At 39.5% G+C, this 14,050-nt stretch overlaps 1 protein-coding gene and 2 long non-coding RNA genes across 4 annotated transcripts in view; all 3 read right to left on the bottom strand.

Moving 5' to 3' along the window:
- LOC309493647 (uncharacterized protein) overlaps positions 1-14,050 on the bottom strand; it is a 379,124-nt gene that overhangs the window by 288,207 nt on the left and 76,867 nt on the right. The window lies entirely within an intron of this gene.
- Positions 7,000-9,071, bottom strand: LOC309495569. Its single transcript, XR_014204716.1, has 2 exons — positions 8,081-9,071; positions 7,000-7,924 (listed from the first exon to the last, which is right to left on the bottom strand). It is a non-coding gene; the product is annotated as an uncharacterized lncRNA (long non-coding RNA).
- LOC309493925 lies at positions 10,475-12,141 on the bottom strand. Of its 2 annotated transcripts, none has more exons than XR_014204098.1 (4): positions 11,925-12,141; positions 11,109-11,429; positions 10,628-10,963; positions 10,475-10,513 (listed from the first exon to the last, which is right to left on the bottom strand). It is a non-coding gene; the product is annotated as an uncharacterized lncRNA (long non-coding RNA). The 2 variants fall into 2 exon arrangements; XR_014204099.1 differs by having other exon boundaries at positions 10,475-10,504.

Here is a 14,050-nt window from a genome sequence, read left to right as displayed (position 1 = left end):
ATGCCGCCACTAGAGTTCTAACTAGATCAAGAAAATATGATCATATAACACCAATTGTATCATCACTACATTGGTTACCTATAAAGTTCTGTATTAATTACATGGTATTGCTACTGACTTATAAAGCCCTAAACGGCTTAGCTCCAGTCTATTTAACTGATCTTCTATCACCCTATAATCCATCGCGCTATTTAAGATCACTAAATTTGAGGCTTTTGGTCATACCTAGGATATCCAGATCCACCAAAGGAGGGAGAGCATTTTCACATTTAGCTCCAAAACTCTGGAATAGTCTTCCTGATACTGTTCGTTGCTCAGACTCGCTCTCCCAGTTTAAAACTAGATTAAAGACGCATCTCTTCAGCCAGGCATTTATATAATACTTTTAATCTTACAGTTAAATCCGACCTCTAGTTCATAAACGCCAGAGGAGAACTGGCCCCTGATTGAGCCTGGGTTCTCCCAAGGTTTTTTTTTTCTCAATTAGGTCACCTGATGGAGTTTTTCGGTTCCTTGCCACTGTTGCCTTTGGCTTGCTCAGTTGGGGATATTTGGGGATATTTAATTTAATTAATCAATCAACGATACTATTGATCAGCATTACCAAACGTGGACGTTCCACTAGAAACAAACATTGATGTATTGTTTTAATTTAATACTGTGAAGCTGCTTTGATACAACCTATGTTGTGAAAAGCGCTATATAAATAAACTTGACTTGACTTGACATATTATATTGGCTTCCAAATTATTTAATATCAAATGTGGTGTGTTGTATTTAGACCAAGAGAAACCGTTTGATCAGGTTTAGCATGCTTATATATGGAATGTTTTAGAAGCTTTTGTTTTTAATGAGAAGTTTTCAAACATGTGACATTGAGAGACATTTTTAAGTTTAATAGTGTCGTATGTGGACTTTTTTTGGGTATTTTTTTGAGTATTTTATTTTTGCCCAACAAAGAAGGGGGCCACGTAGTGCTTCATCTCCAGAGCAAGAGAACATCTCTTTTTATAATGGACCCTAAGTGCTTGGATCTTTTCAAAAATTGTCGTCATTTTATCAGCATCTTTTCAAGATTTCAATCGATCCAAGATGGCGGCGCGCAGCAGTGCAGCGGCTTCTCTAGCTCCCGGTGTTACTGAGATTACTATTAGCATGATTACAGCAATAAAGTTTAGTAGGTCTGAGCTCTTGGAACTGAATGACAACTGGCCTGTTCCGTTTATGCTCAAAACGATGTTAGGTAGACTGCAGTTGTTGAGGGCGGCGGCATGGAGGAACAGACTACTCCACTACAGGGGAAAGAGGAGGCCGTGTACAAGGAAACAGAAGAGGGGAAAAAGAGTGGGGCTGCTTGCTAAGTTAAAGGAGACCAGCAGACCGGCCATCCCATCACTCTTCTTGTCCAATGTTCGAGCGTTGGATAACAAGATGTACTTACTAAAACTGAGACTGTGGCAGAGGGAGATGAGGAATTGCTGTGTCTTTGTATTGACATAGACCTGGCTCCATAGCAACATCCCGGACTCTGTCTGCCAGCTTGAGGGGCGAGTTCTCTTCAGCTCGGACCGAAATCAGCTGTCGGGGAAAACAAGGGGAGGCGGACTCAGCATCTATGTAAACGAAGGTTGGTGCACAAACTGTTCCGTGGCTGATAGCCACTGCTCTGAAGCAGTTGAATACCTGATTATCAAATGTCGGCCACACTACCTCCTACGTGAATTTACAGCCGTGTTTATAGCTGCTGTTTATGTCCCTCCACAAGCTAATGCTAACGTAGCCCTGAAGGAACTGCATGGCACAATCAGCTCCATGCAAAACAAACACCCGAAGGCCCTGTATGTTGTTGCAGGGGACTTTAAACATGTTCACCTGCAAGACATACTCCCCATGTTCCACCAGCACGTCACCATCGCCACTAGAGGGGAAAATACACTCGACAAATTGTACACAAACAGACGTGAAACATACAGAGCCAACCCCCGACCCCACCTCGGCGCTTCAGACCACATTTCCATCATGATGGTCCCTGCATATTTCCCCATACTAAACAACGGAAAATCTTTGCAGAAAACCATCACTGTGTGGCCCACTGAAGCCGTCCCAATGCTGCAGGATTGTTTTGACACCACGGACTGGCAGATGTTCAGAGAAGCAGCAACGGAGGGGGACACAGTGAACCTGTAGGAATATACTACATCAGTACTGGGCAACATCAAAAAGTGCGTTGAGGATGTTACAATCACCAAAACTGTCATGGTCTCTCACAATCAGAAACCATGGCTGAATGCAGAAGTCCTCAAATGACCCTCAGAGCATATGGAGGGGCATTAACCCTCTGGGGTCGACAAACGCGCCCGCGCGTTTTGCTGGATTTTCGTCGCATTGTAGCACAATAAACTTAAATTACTCCGTCATTTATGGTCATACAGAAAAAAGAAATATAAAAAAAGAATCTGTGATATTTACTTTTGTATGTGTCCACTTACAATCAAATCAAAACATTGTGCTTTTGTAAAATAAAGAAAATAAACAGGGTGTGCTTTCTGCCTCCCCGTCGTGGTGAACTTTTTTTTCTTGAGCACGTCTATAAACTGAAACAAAACTCAGCGAATACTTCTCACACATTTATGAGCCATATACCTTTATAAACATTTAAGTGTGTAGTTTTAAATGATCGGATTCAATCTGAAAACAAATATTCTCTGTTTAAGTAATTTGTATAAAAACCAACAAGATGTCCAGCTTCTCAAACGCTTCCTCATTAGTTTTAATTTGACCACGCCCACGCGCGCAAAAGAGATTCACATGCAAATCTCCACATGGAACGCGAACGCGCTCGTTAAAAACAAAGCACGAAAACACTTCACAAGTCTCTGCTTTTCGTCGAGTTTGAAAGACGCGCCGTGAGCTTACATTGGATTTACCTCAGAAGAAGAAGAACGCGATTTGAAGACAAGAAAGATGTAAGGTAAGAAATTCTTACATATTAGTTTGTTATTGTTGCATAAATTTCACATTGCAGTTGAACTGTTGCTAGATATATGGTGAATATTATAATACTTAGACCAGTGCTTACTGTTACTGTGTTTGTGGATATCTGCTCAAACATAGATATGTATATGGTAACCGTAATGTTTCATATTTTGGAACGCGATCGCGTTTGAAAAGCAAAACGCACCAAACGGCTTCATGTTTTTACTATTATCTAATTTCATATCATCATAACGAATGGAAACATTTGAAGTAACATATGATAATCAATATATTTTTCTCTAGCTTAGTTGTTACTGAAATCTTTTGGAAGATTTATAGGCTGCTATAGGTCATTGTTATTATTATGTTATGCAGCACTGCGCATAGCCTATGCCTACAAGGCACAACAAACCTGGTGTTCATTATATTATATATTGTTGGAAACATTTGTGTGTGTGTGTGTGTGTGTGTGTATTCTGTGAATTTTAAAAAGCAAATTTAACCAGAAAATACTGATATCAGTATGTTCACTTTTTTTCTTTCAGGGCCCAGATGCCACTGAGTCCTGCTGACTTCAACATTCACATGAGTCTCTGCACATGAACATGGTAAAGTGAAAATCAAACACCTTGGAAATGAAAGGTATGTACAATGTTTTTAGGAATGGCACAAAGGTCTCTGTCTTTTTTGTCATTTGTTTTGTATCTTTGGATTATGTTGTGTTGTAAATAAATCCAAACAATCAAAAAGCCATTCTTTTTTAAATCTCCTCATTCTTTGTGCAAGGTTGCTCAGAATGATAGGGCCTGATGGCTCCTAATAGGGCCGTTAGGGGAGGGTCTTCTCAGGTGTGAAAAGCTTACATATTAATGACGTGATCACACCTCCCGCATAGAGCTTTCTCACACAAAACACGTCGTACAAAATTTAAATCAATATATTTTCTTATCTGAATGAACAGTCAGGGCGATTTTCACATAGTTTTGGAGCAAATATTCTAGGCTACGTGATACAATTCAAAATTAATTCAAAAGTCTTGTGAAGAAATAATCAGTATGGGTTTCATGGCCTTATTTCATTTTTTTTTTTTTTTTTTTTTTCACAAACTACGCATAAATGTCATTATCTCAAAACTACAAACTTTTACATACATGCTGCTGATATATTGATTATTGTAGCAGAGTTTGTGCTGAATACAGTGTAATCAGACTTTAGCCATGAAAATGTCACAAGTAACAGAAATAAGCACAAATGTCAGAGCATGTCAGAACACCTCCAGGGCCCAGAAAACAGCTCAGACCCCAGAGGGTTAAATGCGTCACGGACTACAACAAGAAAAATTCAAACTCTTCCCGAGACCCCCGACTACCTGACGCCCTCAACTCCTTTTATGCCCGGTTAGAGGCATTAAACAACACCACCACGTCCAGGGTCACACCTCCACCAGAGGACCCCCCTCTCAGTCTGACAGCAGCTGAGGTGAGGATGACACTACAGAAAATAAACCCCCGCAAAGCTGCAGGCCCCGATGGGGTCCCGGGTCGGGTCCTGAAGGACTGTGCGTACCAGCTGTCAGATGTCATGATGGATATTTTCAACACCTCACTCTCCCAGGCCACAGTACCAACGTGCTTCAAGACATCTACCATTGTCCCAGTACCAAAGGCCACCACAGTGTCCTGTCTAAATGACTACCGCCCGATTGCTCTCACACCAATAGCAATGAAGTGCTTTGAGAGGCTGGTTATGTCACACATAAAAAAATCAATCGACATAACAGCTGACCATCACCAGTATGCCTACAGGGGAAACCGCTCGACAGGTGACGCCATCGCTGCTGTGGTCCACGAGTCCCTCACACACCTGGAGAACAAGGATTCCTATGTGAGGCTGCTCTTCTTGGACTTTAGTTCTGCATTTAACACAATCATCCCACAGACACTGGTGAATAAACTGGCAGCACTAGGTCTAGCTCCATCACTCTGCAACTGGATTCTGGACTTCTTGACCAACAGACCCCAGTCTGTAAGAGTTAATAACATTACATTACCATACAACATCCTCAACACTGGCTCCCCCAGGGCTGCATCCTCAGCCCGTTGCTCTACACACTGCTCACACATGCAGACTGCAGAGCCCACTACGATAGCATCATCACTAAAGGGAACGAGTTAGCATAAAGGGAGGAGGTGGATAGACTAGAGCTGTGGTGCAAGGAGAACAACCTCATTCTGAACACGAACAAGACCAAGGAGATGATTGTGGATTTTCGCAAGAAGGGCACTGCACCCCCTTCCCCTCCGCATCGATGGTGCAGCTGTGGAGAGGGTGTCCAGCATCAGATACCTTGGAGTACACATCTCCAACACCCTCACCTGGCGCCAAAACACCTTGACCAACCTAAAAAAAGCCCATCAACGTCTATATTTCCTGAGGAAGCTGAAGAAGGCAAGGCTGGACACTAACATCCTCAGCTCCTTCTACAGGTGCGTGGTGGAGAGTACCCTGTCCTCCTGCATCACTGTGTGGTATGGAAGCTGCACAGTGGCAGAAAAAGAGATGCTGCAGAGGGTGGTAAGGTCTGCACAACGGACCATCGGTTGCAACCTACCAGGCCCCTCAGACATTTACAGAAGCCAATGCAGGGACAGAGCAACCTGCATCATGAGGGACTCTACCCACCCTGCACACAGACTGTTTTCCCACCTCCCCTCAGGCAGAAGGCTGCATAGCATCCAGCCAAGGACCACCAGGCTGAAGAACAGTTTCCACCTGGATGCGGTCAGACTAATGAACTCCTCCACACTGCCATGCCTTTGTCTTCTCAAGAATTAGCACTGCACTTTATTTATTTATTAACTTGCTGCTATTTTGATACTGTCTTTGTAAATTATTTTATTTTAATTGGAAATGAAGTATGACAAGGTTTATGATAATCACTGAAGTAGTTGGTCAACACCGAGACCTGAGTTCTTATTTCGTTCCCCTCATCCGTGTAGTGAGAATGACAATAAAGTCTAAAGTCTAAAGTCTATTTTGAAGGGTTTTTTTTTTTTTCCATATTCAAAGGACTGAAAATGTTTATTCCATTTTTTGGTTTCTGAGTGAACCCTTGATTTTTAAGGCAAGACTGGATCTGTCTGCGACCAATTTTTTTCCAAGATTCAATAATATATTACAACTCAGGAGTTTTTGCTTTAAAACTGTTTACGTGCTAAACTGGGACTAATTTTAAGAATGTAAAAGCTGTTACTGTAAAACTAGGAATCAGATCTCAGATCTGAGAGTGAAGTTAAAAGAAGTTAAAAAATGATTTTAGAGGATTTATTTTTAGGGACAAATGCCCATGACAGTGAAGATCCTTTTCCGTGTTTGTTAATTCAACCAAATATTAAAGAGTATTCTTTCAACAAAAAAAGTTTTCATCTTTTGATTTTTTTTTTCATGTGTGGTGAAAGATTTGTATAAAAAGATTTGTATTTTTTCGAGTTTTCGTTTTGTTCTCAAAAAGAGACTGTTTCATGCGTTTATGCAATGCCTCAGACTTAAACCTTTGTTTGTAATGGTGAAAGAATGGTATAATAATTTTAATGAGTGTTTTTGTCCAGAAACCTTTATTTTTGGCTTGTTGTGAAAGCGTGTTATGCTTCAGTTGTTAAATTTTATCCTTGGGCAGGCTAAAATGGTGATCTACATGAGTAGAAAGATCAAAATAAAAGGAAAAAGAACCAAAAAGCAATGATGATGTTATTTTTGTTTTTAAGTCTTTACTTTTGATTGATTTTAGATTTAACAAAGCTATGTGTGATCTTGCTACTTTTGATTTGAAATTGTGTAGTTGTGATGTTTTGTGTACAGTTGTGATGATTTTTATTTTTATTTTATTTTGTAAGTTTAAACAAATAACTAATTGTGAAGAGATTTTGTAAATAAAGGTTTTTTTTTTCAAAATCTCTCTCTCTCTCTCTCACACACACACACACACACTTGCTCCTCCTCTCTATGAAATACAATGTCTGCAGCTCCCTCTATTGACATCTTTATTGAATAAGTTCAGTCCAACACTTACATTTCTTCACTTAGCAATTAGCAGACACCAACAAATGTATAGATCTTCAAAGAGATTTAGGGCAGTTTAGAAAACATAAACATGTCAGAATAAGAAGAACTATTTTTCATCAGTTCACCAACACTGATCATCATAACTAGAGACAACGTTCACCATTCAAAAGTATTGTACTGGTTTAACCTGAATATTCAACCACTTTGTGTCAGTATGATCTAATAATGACATTAGTGTCCATAATGAGAGGACGAGCATTTTCAGTAAAATATTACTTCTATATAAATATTCAATTAAATATTATAAAATTGTACTACCAAAAATGTATATTTATTCATTCGGTTGTTCTGGCAAATACAACTCTTGTGTCAAATATTGCCCTTTTGACCCTTGTTGTGTCAATTTGCATACTTTCTATTCACATAGTGATTGTCAGAAAAACAAAAAACAACTTAAGGTTTCAAAATTATTCATTCTTAATCTTAATGCTGTGTTCTTTAAAGGCCATTAAACCCACATTTCTTAAAGTGGTTAATTTGAATGACATCAATATAATCATATAGACTTTTATGCCAACAGAGTTTATATGACTATAGCAGACGATTGGTAAATAAAACAAAAAGGATGGTTAAAAAATCCCAAATAATTGGAAAAATACAACATACAACATATCAAACTGCATACATGAGTCAAATTAATGAGGAAAGAATGGAGAGATTATGATGGGTGTCTTCAGGATTCGGTGTTTTAAGGCTTTTCAGCCAGTGTGTAGAAATCACTGTGAGAGGGGCTTGTGGGTAAATTTGTCGTGGCGTAAACTGTGTTTAAACCAATGGACACCTGAGCAGAGTCCTGAATCGCTTCATAATAAGCAGAATTGATTTCCTGAAAGGGAAATATTAATTATATTTTATAACATATGTAATTTTTTTTTAATTACTTTTGCACTTGTACACAATCATGGTTCTACATTGTTTTGGCAATAATGCATAGCAGAAATAATGCGAACAGAGAAAGACTGTATGAAGAATGAAACATTACCTCATCGCCGTCTCTTGTGTTCCTCTGATGCTGCCTTCACATGCTATCGGAAAGTTCCCATGCACTTCCAACTTCTTCAGTCATGATTATGAGCTTGTCGTGCTCAAGTGCTTTGTTGACGGAATAAATAGGGATGCCATACAGTACATGCTATTTCCGATGTGCATAAAACATTATATACACTTCAAATGATTATTCAGTTATGTAAATATGCACTACTTCGATGACGTAAGACAAGGCGATGTAGCTGTTGTGGGAGACACTAATAAAGAATATCATTCAGAGCAGCAGTCGTTCTCCTCTGCGCCATGTTTAAAGTTGATCTCACGCCCAGCTCGGGAACTCTGGTATCAAAATCAACTATATAGTTTTTCTAGTAGTAAATTCGACTTGGTAGGGCATTCATGTCCAATTTCCGACTAGGAAGCTCGTGTTTACGATAATTCAGATAGCACATTATAGTTGGGGTAAGCGATATTTGAAAAACACTGCTTGAAAGCTGGTCAGACCGACACAACCAGACACAACAACAAACGTGTGTAGCCAATCAGCATTAGGGGGCGTATGACGGTGGAGGAGAGAGAGTGAGCAAGAGGGAGATTTGAAGAAAGACTGTAGAAAGAGAGATGGCTGAGAGACATTACAAAAGAGAAAAGTTCATAAAAATATCACTGGAAAATGAAGGGATATGATCAGGAAACAGCTTTAGGGCCCTCGTTAACATTAGAAAACCCAGACAGCAACACTGTGTCGGCCCTGTTCCGGCCCACATCCAGTACGTGTGGAAACCACGTGTACCAGATGTGGGCCGGATCTGAGCCAGATCTGAGCCAACACAATGTTGCTGTCGGGGAAGCTTTCCAGCGCTGGAGAGAGTTAAGCGGGAAGGCCTGAAAACAGAGGTTGCTTTGATTCGCTCCACACATAAGTAACACTGGGTTTGAGTGTCATGTGTGTCTGGAGCTGCTGTGCTGTTGGCAACTATAAACCAACCCTGTTTGTATTTACTCTTGTGTATGTATGTAAATGTTTTGTGCTTTCTTGTCATTTGTTCATCATCTTCGCTTTATTTTTCGTGAAGCATTATTTTGTTGCGCTTCTGCTACGATAAATAGACATCCACACTTGCATTGCGTGTGAAAAAGAGGCCAGCTAGTGAGAGTTGTGCAGGCTGACGACTGCTAGAGAAGGCGGTGTTTACTGTTTAGCGTCCTTGTTAGTGAACATACGGAGGCGGAGCAATGAAGAGAGGGGTGTGTTTGTTTGGGTTGATTTCAAATATCAACAATGTTCAGTAACGACTTATAGAAATAACATACCCCACCTTTAAGGCAGCATGAGATACAAGAGAAAGCTCAAGATGGGCGGTGCGGTCCGACATACAGTGACATGGATGACGGCGAATGTTAGGAAAATATCCTCGCACTGACCAATCAAAATCAGAGGAGGCAGGCTTAGGCTCAATCCCAATTCACCCCTTGCCCCTTCCCCTTGGCCCTACCCCTCCGTTTTGCGCGTTCCTGTGAAGGGGTAGGGTTGTCTCGATTCTCTTTTGGTTGGAGGGGTAGGGGTAGGGGGAAGGGCCAGATAGCCCTTGAAACGAAGATTTTTCAGGACCACACTTCAAACGAAGAGGTATGAGAAATGTACCTGCATACACCGGCTACAGAGGCAACATGACTGCCAATAATCATTTTCTTTGTCACATTCAATCTTGTGTTCATATTTACGGTCATGTTCTTCAAAGAAACGGTTGCAAAAAAATCGTTAAAGTTCGTTAACAATATGACGCGTGTAAAAAGCAAACGTTTGAAGCGAAGTGGACGCGCGAATGAGGCGAATTCGCGTCCGCCGCGCCGCGCTAAACGCCTCCTTTGCGCCGCAAGACCTCCAGACGTGCGTAAACGCGTCTTTAAATCACTCGCGCCAGACGCTCTATTCGCATTTGGTCTGAACGCAGCATTAGGCGTCGAAGATATCGTCATCTCCATTGTTTTCTGCGAACTTCAGAAGAAAAATGCAAAAAAATTGCTGTAACTCACGTAAGATTACAGCTGACGACGGCATCTTGGAAGTATGTGATAAACATTGCCGCATCCTGTGACGTAGGCGCTAGCAGCGACGTATAATGACGTGTAACAGTGTAGTAGTGGTGTCCCATTTCTAAGGGGAATATTTTCACCCCTACGCCTTGCCACTCTGTTTCAAGGGGCAAAGGGTAAGGGGTAGGCGAAGGGGTATAAAATAGAATTGGGATTGGGCCTTAGACTCCTAATGAAATACTCAAAAATGGTAAAGCACTTTACCAGCAAATCACTTGCACTTTGCTGTTCTAAACTGTCATTAATCCAAATGCAAAATTATTCTGTGATATTTTGAGGTATATATTTATGTTAAAGAACTCACCAGACTGGACTGAAGCATCTGTTTGTTCTTGATTTTCAATTGTCACCCACATACAGACGATAGGTCAGGCATTAAAATGACATTGTTTAACTGACATTATGTGTACATTTAATGTGTAATTTGTTGCTAATTGTTTCTCACCTGAAACATGAAGCTGAATCTCTGTGAGAAGGGGAGTGTAGATAGGAGTGTGGAAAGGATTGTTGATGTATATCCCACAGAAATACACCCCGGCATCATGTCTTCCCACACCAGCAATAGTCACAGTGAAAACATGTTCCTGTTCGTTTACATTCAGAGAATAGCTCCCATTGGTGAACGAACTTCCTAATGCAGTTATAATAGACTTTAATGATCCATTCTGCACTTTCAACAATAACTTGCCATTATCTTTATATTTATCTGGATATTTGCAGTGAATGACAGCAGTTCCTCCTAAATATGCAGTCTGTTCCTCTGATCTCCCACAACACGACTCTGAAAACAAGAGAATTTTAATTTTTAAAAAAGTGTAACAAATCATGTTACTGTAAAATTAAGTCTCAAGAATAAACGTAAGATGTTAAACCTGAAGCCCTGACAGAGGAAATAAGTAACATGGTAAATACATTTTCATTCTTACCTTGTTTCACATTGAAATTCACCTCCTGAATGGTTTGACTGCCGGCTTGACATCTGTACGTCCCGCTGTCGGTTACGGTCAGGTTTCTAATGAGCACACTGATCAAGCCCAGAGATTTATCATCAATCATAGAGAATCTCTCTCCTGGGATCCATAAATCACTCTTTACTTCTGTCATGGTTGTACATTCACTGCCAGACACTTTGCAAAAGCTTTTTGCACTTTGTCTTGTTTTCTAATTTTTTGTTATATATACACAATTGATGATCATACTTCCTCCTGTGATGCCAGTCATGCCGTCAGCAGCATCACCCATGTGACCTGTCAATCATAATCAGTTCCTCTTTTAAGAGCTTTACAATCTCATACTAACAAAAATGTAAAAATTCACAAATAAAATCAGGCAAAACACATAATAGCACAATGCTGGATAAGATGGCAGATGGAGGTCAGAAGTGACCGCTGGGAAACCGCTGAATAAGTTTTGAGGATGATTTATTTGTGCCATGGTGGAAGTCCCACAATAAATGTGAAAAAAAAAAAAAAACCTGTTCAATATTTCAACAAGATCAGCTATAGGACATAATACACCACAACACTCCGGGATAGCAAACACACAATACACAATAGACTTAAACGCTACACAGATCTGTGTAAACATGACAGACCATCGGTGTACGTGCATGTGTGATATGTGTGTGTGTGTGTGTGCTCAGTTCATGCGTAGTCACAGGCTTACACGTGACAATACTCATGATTGAATATCAGGTGAGTAAATAGTTACAGGCTGAGATACTGTAATTAAAAACGTCTGACCTTTAATCAGGCAGAGAGTGAAGAAGAGGAAGAAGAGGAAGGTCTTCATAATCACGAATGATACAACTGTGTATAATCCGCTTGTATTGTTCATCAGTCAGAGACACTGCGAGTTCTTCCGTTGCGTCTGATTTTGTATTTTTATCTTGTGCTCTTAAAGAGTTTTTTTTAAAACAAACAGCTACACCTCTTCCTTTTCCTTCTTGCTAAACTATTCTGACTCACTGTGATGAAACACGTCCTGCTGTCACTGACACACAGACACTTAATGATGAACACCTGCTGTTAACAAGCAGAATCACTGAAGAACAGAGAAACACAAGAACTACAACTGACTTCAGCCACAGTCTTAGATGAAATCAACTGAAGAGAAAAGAAGACATTAAATCTGTGAAGATCTCAGCAGAGGAGGATTAAACAACTCAAACAGCTTTACCAGCTTCACCTATTAGTAACCAGACTGACTTTATTTAATATCCGTTTTAATGAAATCAATAGTTGTATTTTAAAGTCACCACGATGGTGGTTAGCGTTTGCTTTAGTTGGACTCTTGACCTTGACTCTTTAATGTAAACTTTTCTTTGGTTGCTATACTTGTGTGTTTGTAAAGCACAATTGTTGTAGTTAAGAAAGCCATGAGATCAGATGATGTTGGTTGTTTATTGATGATGAAAACGTCATCATTATGTAATTTCCTTAATCCCTGATATTATGCAGTATCTAATGCTTTGATTATATAGGACTTGTGTTTTTAATATTGTTTTATTCATAATAGAAGTCATTTGATTTTATAGTATATCTAGCAGTGTTGTTTATCAAATACCTATTATTTAAAATAGGCTTTAAAAAAAAATACTTGGTGCACAAAAACTTGAATCTATGGCATTACTTAGACAAACACAGACATCAAGAAACAGCATATGAATCTCAACAATGGTGACAATCAAACAAAGTATCCAGAAAATCCAGCTGCATAATGTATTAATGTCGCAATGAATGCTGGGAGATATGGGTGAGTTTTGATTGGTGGTACCCAGCATGCACTGCAGCATGAAGCGTTTCATTGATTGTCACCATTGTTGAGAGTCATACACTGATTCTTGAAGTAATAATGTAGAGAAAAGAAGTTTAATGCACTAAATGTTACTTGGCTAACAACATTGCTTTCATGCTGTAAATTAACATGGCTTCTATTATATAACAACATTACAAACACAACTCGTATATAATCAAAGCATTAGACACAGAATAAGATCAGAGATTCAAACAATTACATGATGATTAAACATCCAATATCACCAGGGGCTCGTTCTTCGTACGTTGCTTAAAACATCCGCGATCAAATGAGACATCCAAGATGATATCATCGTGGTAATCATGATCTGGCTAATTAGGTTCTTCGAACACACCTGTTGTTTATGATTAGTATCGCTGGATTGAGTTAGTGAGATAATTGCGCGTTCATGCGCTGGTTTAAAAGGGGATATGTATCGATAGTAGAAACATTGATCAGCAACGCTGCTATTGGCTGCTCAGCGTGGCCAAAGAGCGCGCTCAGTTTTTCTCCTCAGCAGAGCAAGAACTAATAGTCCAAGTTTATTCGGAATTTTAACGTTTAATTAAAACGCCAGGGAACACCTCAAAGTCTGCAAAAGCCAGGAGAGAGGGCTGGCAAAAAGTAGCAGACAATTTAAATCCGTTAGAAGTGGCCATGTTAGATGTCTTTTATCACTTAATAGCCTATATATTTGTATTTTAATAATTGCATAATCACTTTGTTCATTGTAATTTCAGAGTCACCACACTAGAACATGGGAACAAATAAAAGTGAAGTACAAAAATATTCTTCATAATGGTAATTTTTAGTTAGCCTAGGCTATTATAGTCTCTTTTATAAAAGGCACTGAGAAAAAATAAAAGAAAAGATCTTAGTAGCCTACACTGTAAAATAATTTTTGCTGCATTAAATTAAGGCTGTATAGTCATTTCAACTGTTAAATCTTGAGTAATGATGAATTGCTTTGACTTGTGAAAGTGAAAACTGATAAACTATGTTAATGTAAAAATATTTTGCCATGAGTTATTGATTCCATTTTTCCAGAGTGTAGTTCATTGTAATGACATTG

The sequence above is a fragment of the Leuciscus leuciscus genome, assembly GCF_965113295.1.
Source record: "Leuciscus leuciscus genome assembly, chromosome: 3".
NCBI lineage: Eukaryota > Metazoa > Chordata > Actinopteri > Cypriniformes > Leuciscidae > Leuciscus > Leuciscus leuciscus.
This window is presented reverse-complemented; position numbering and strand designations above follow the sequence as displayed.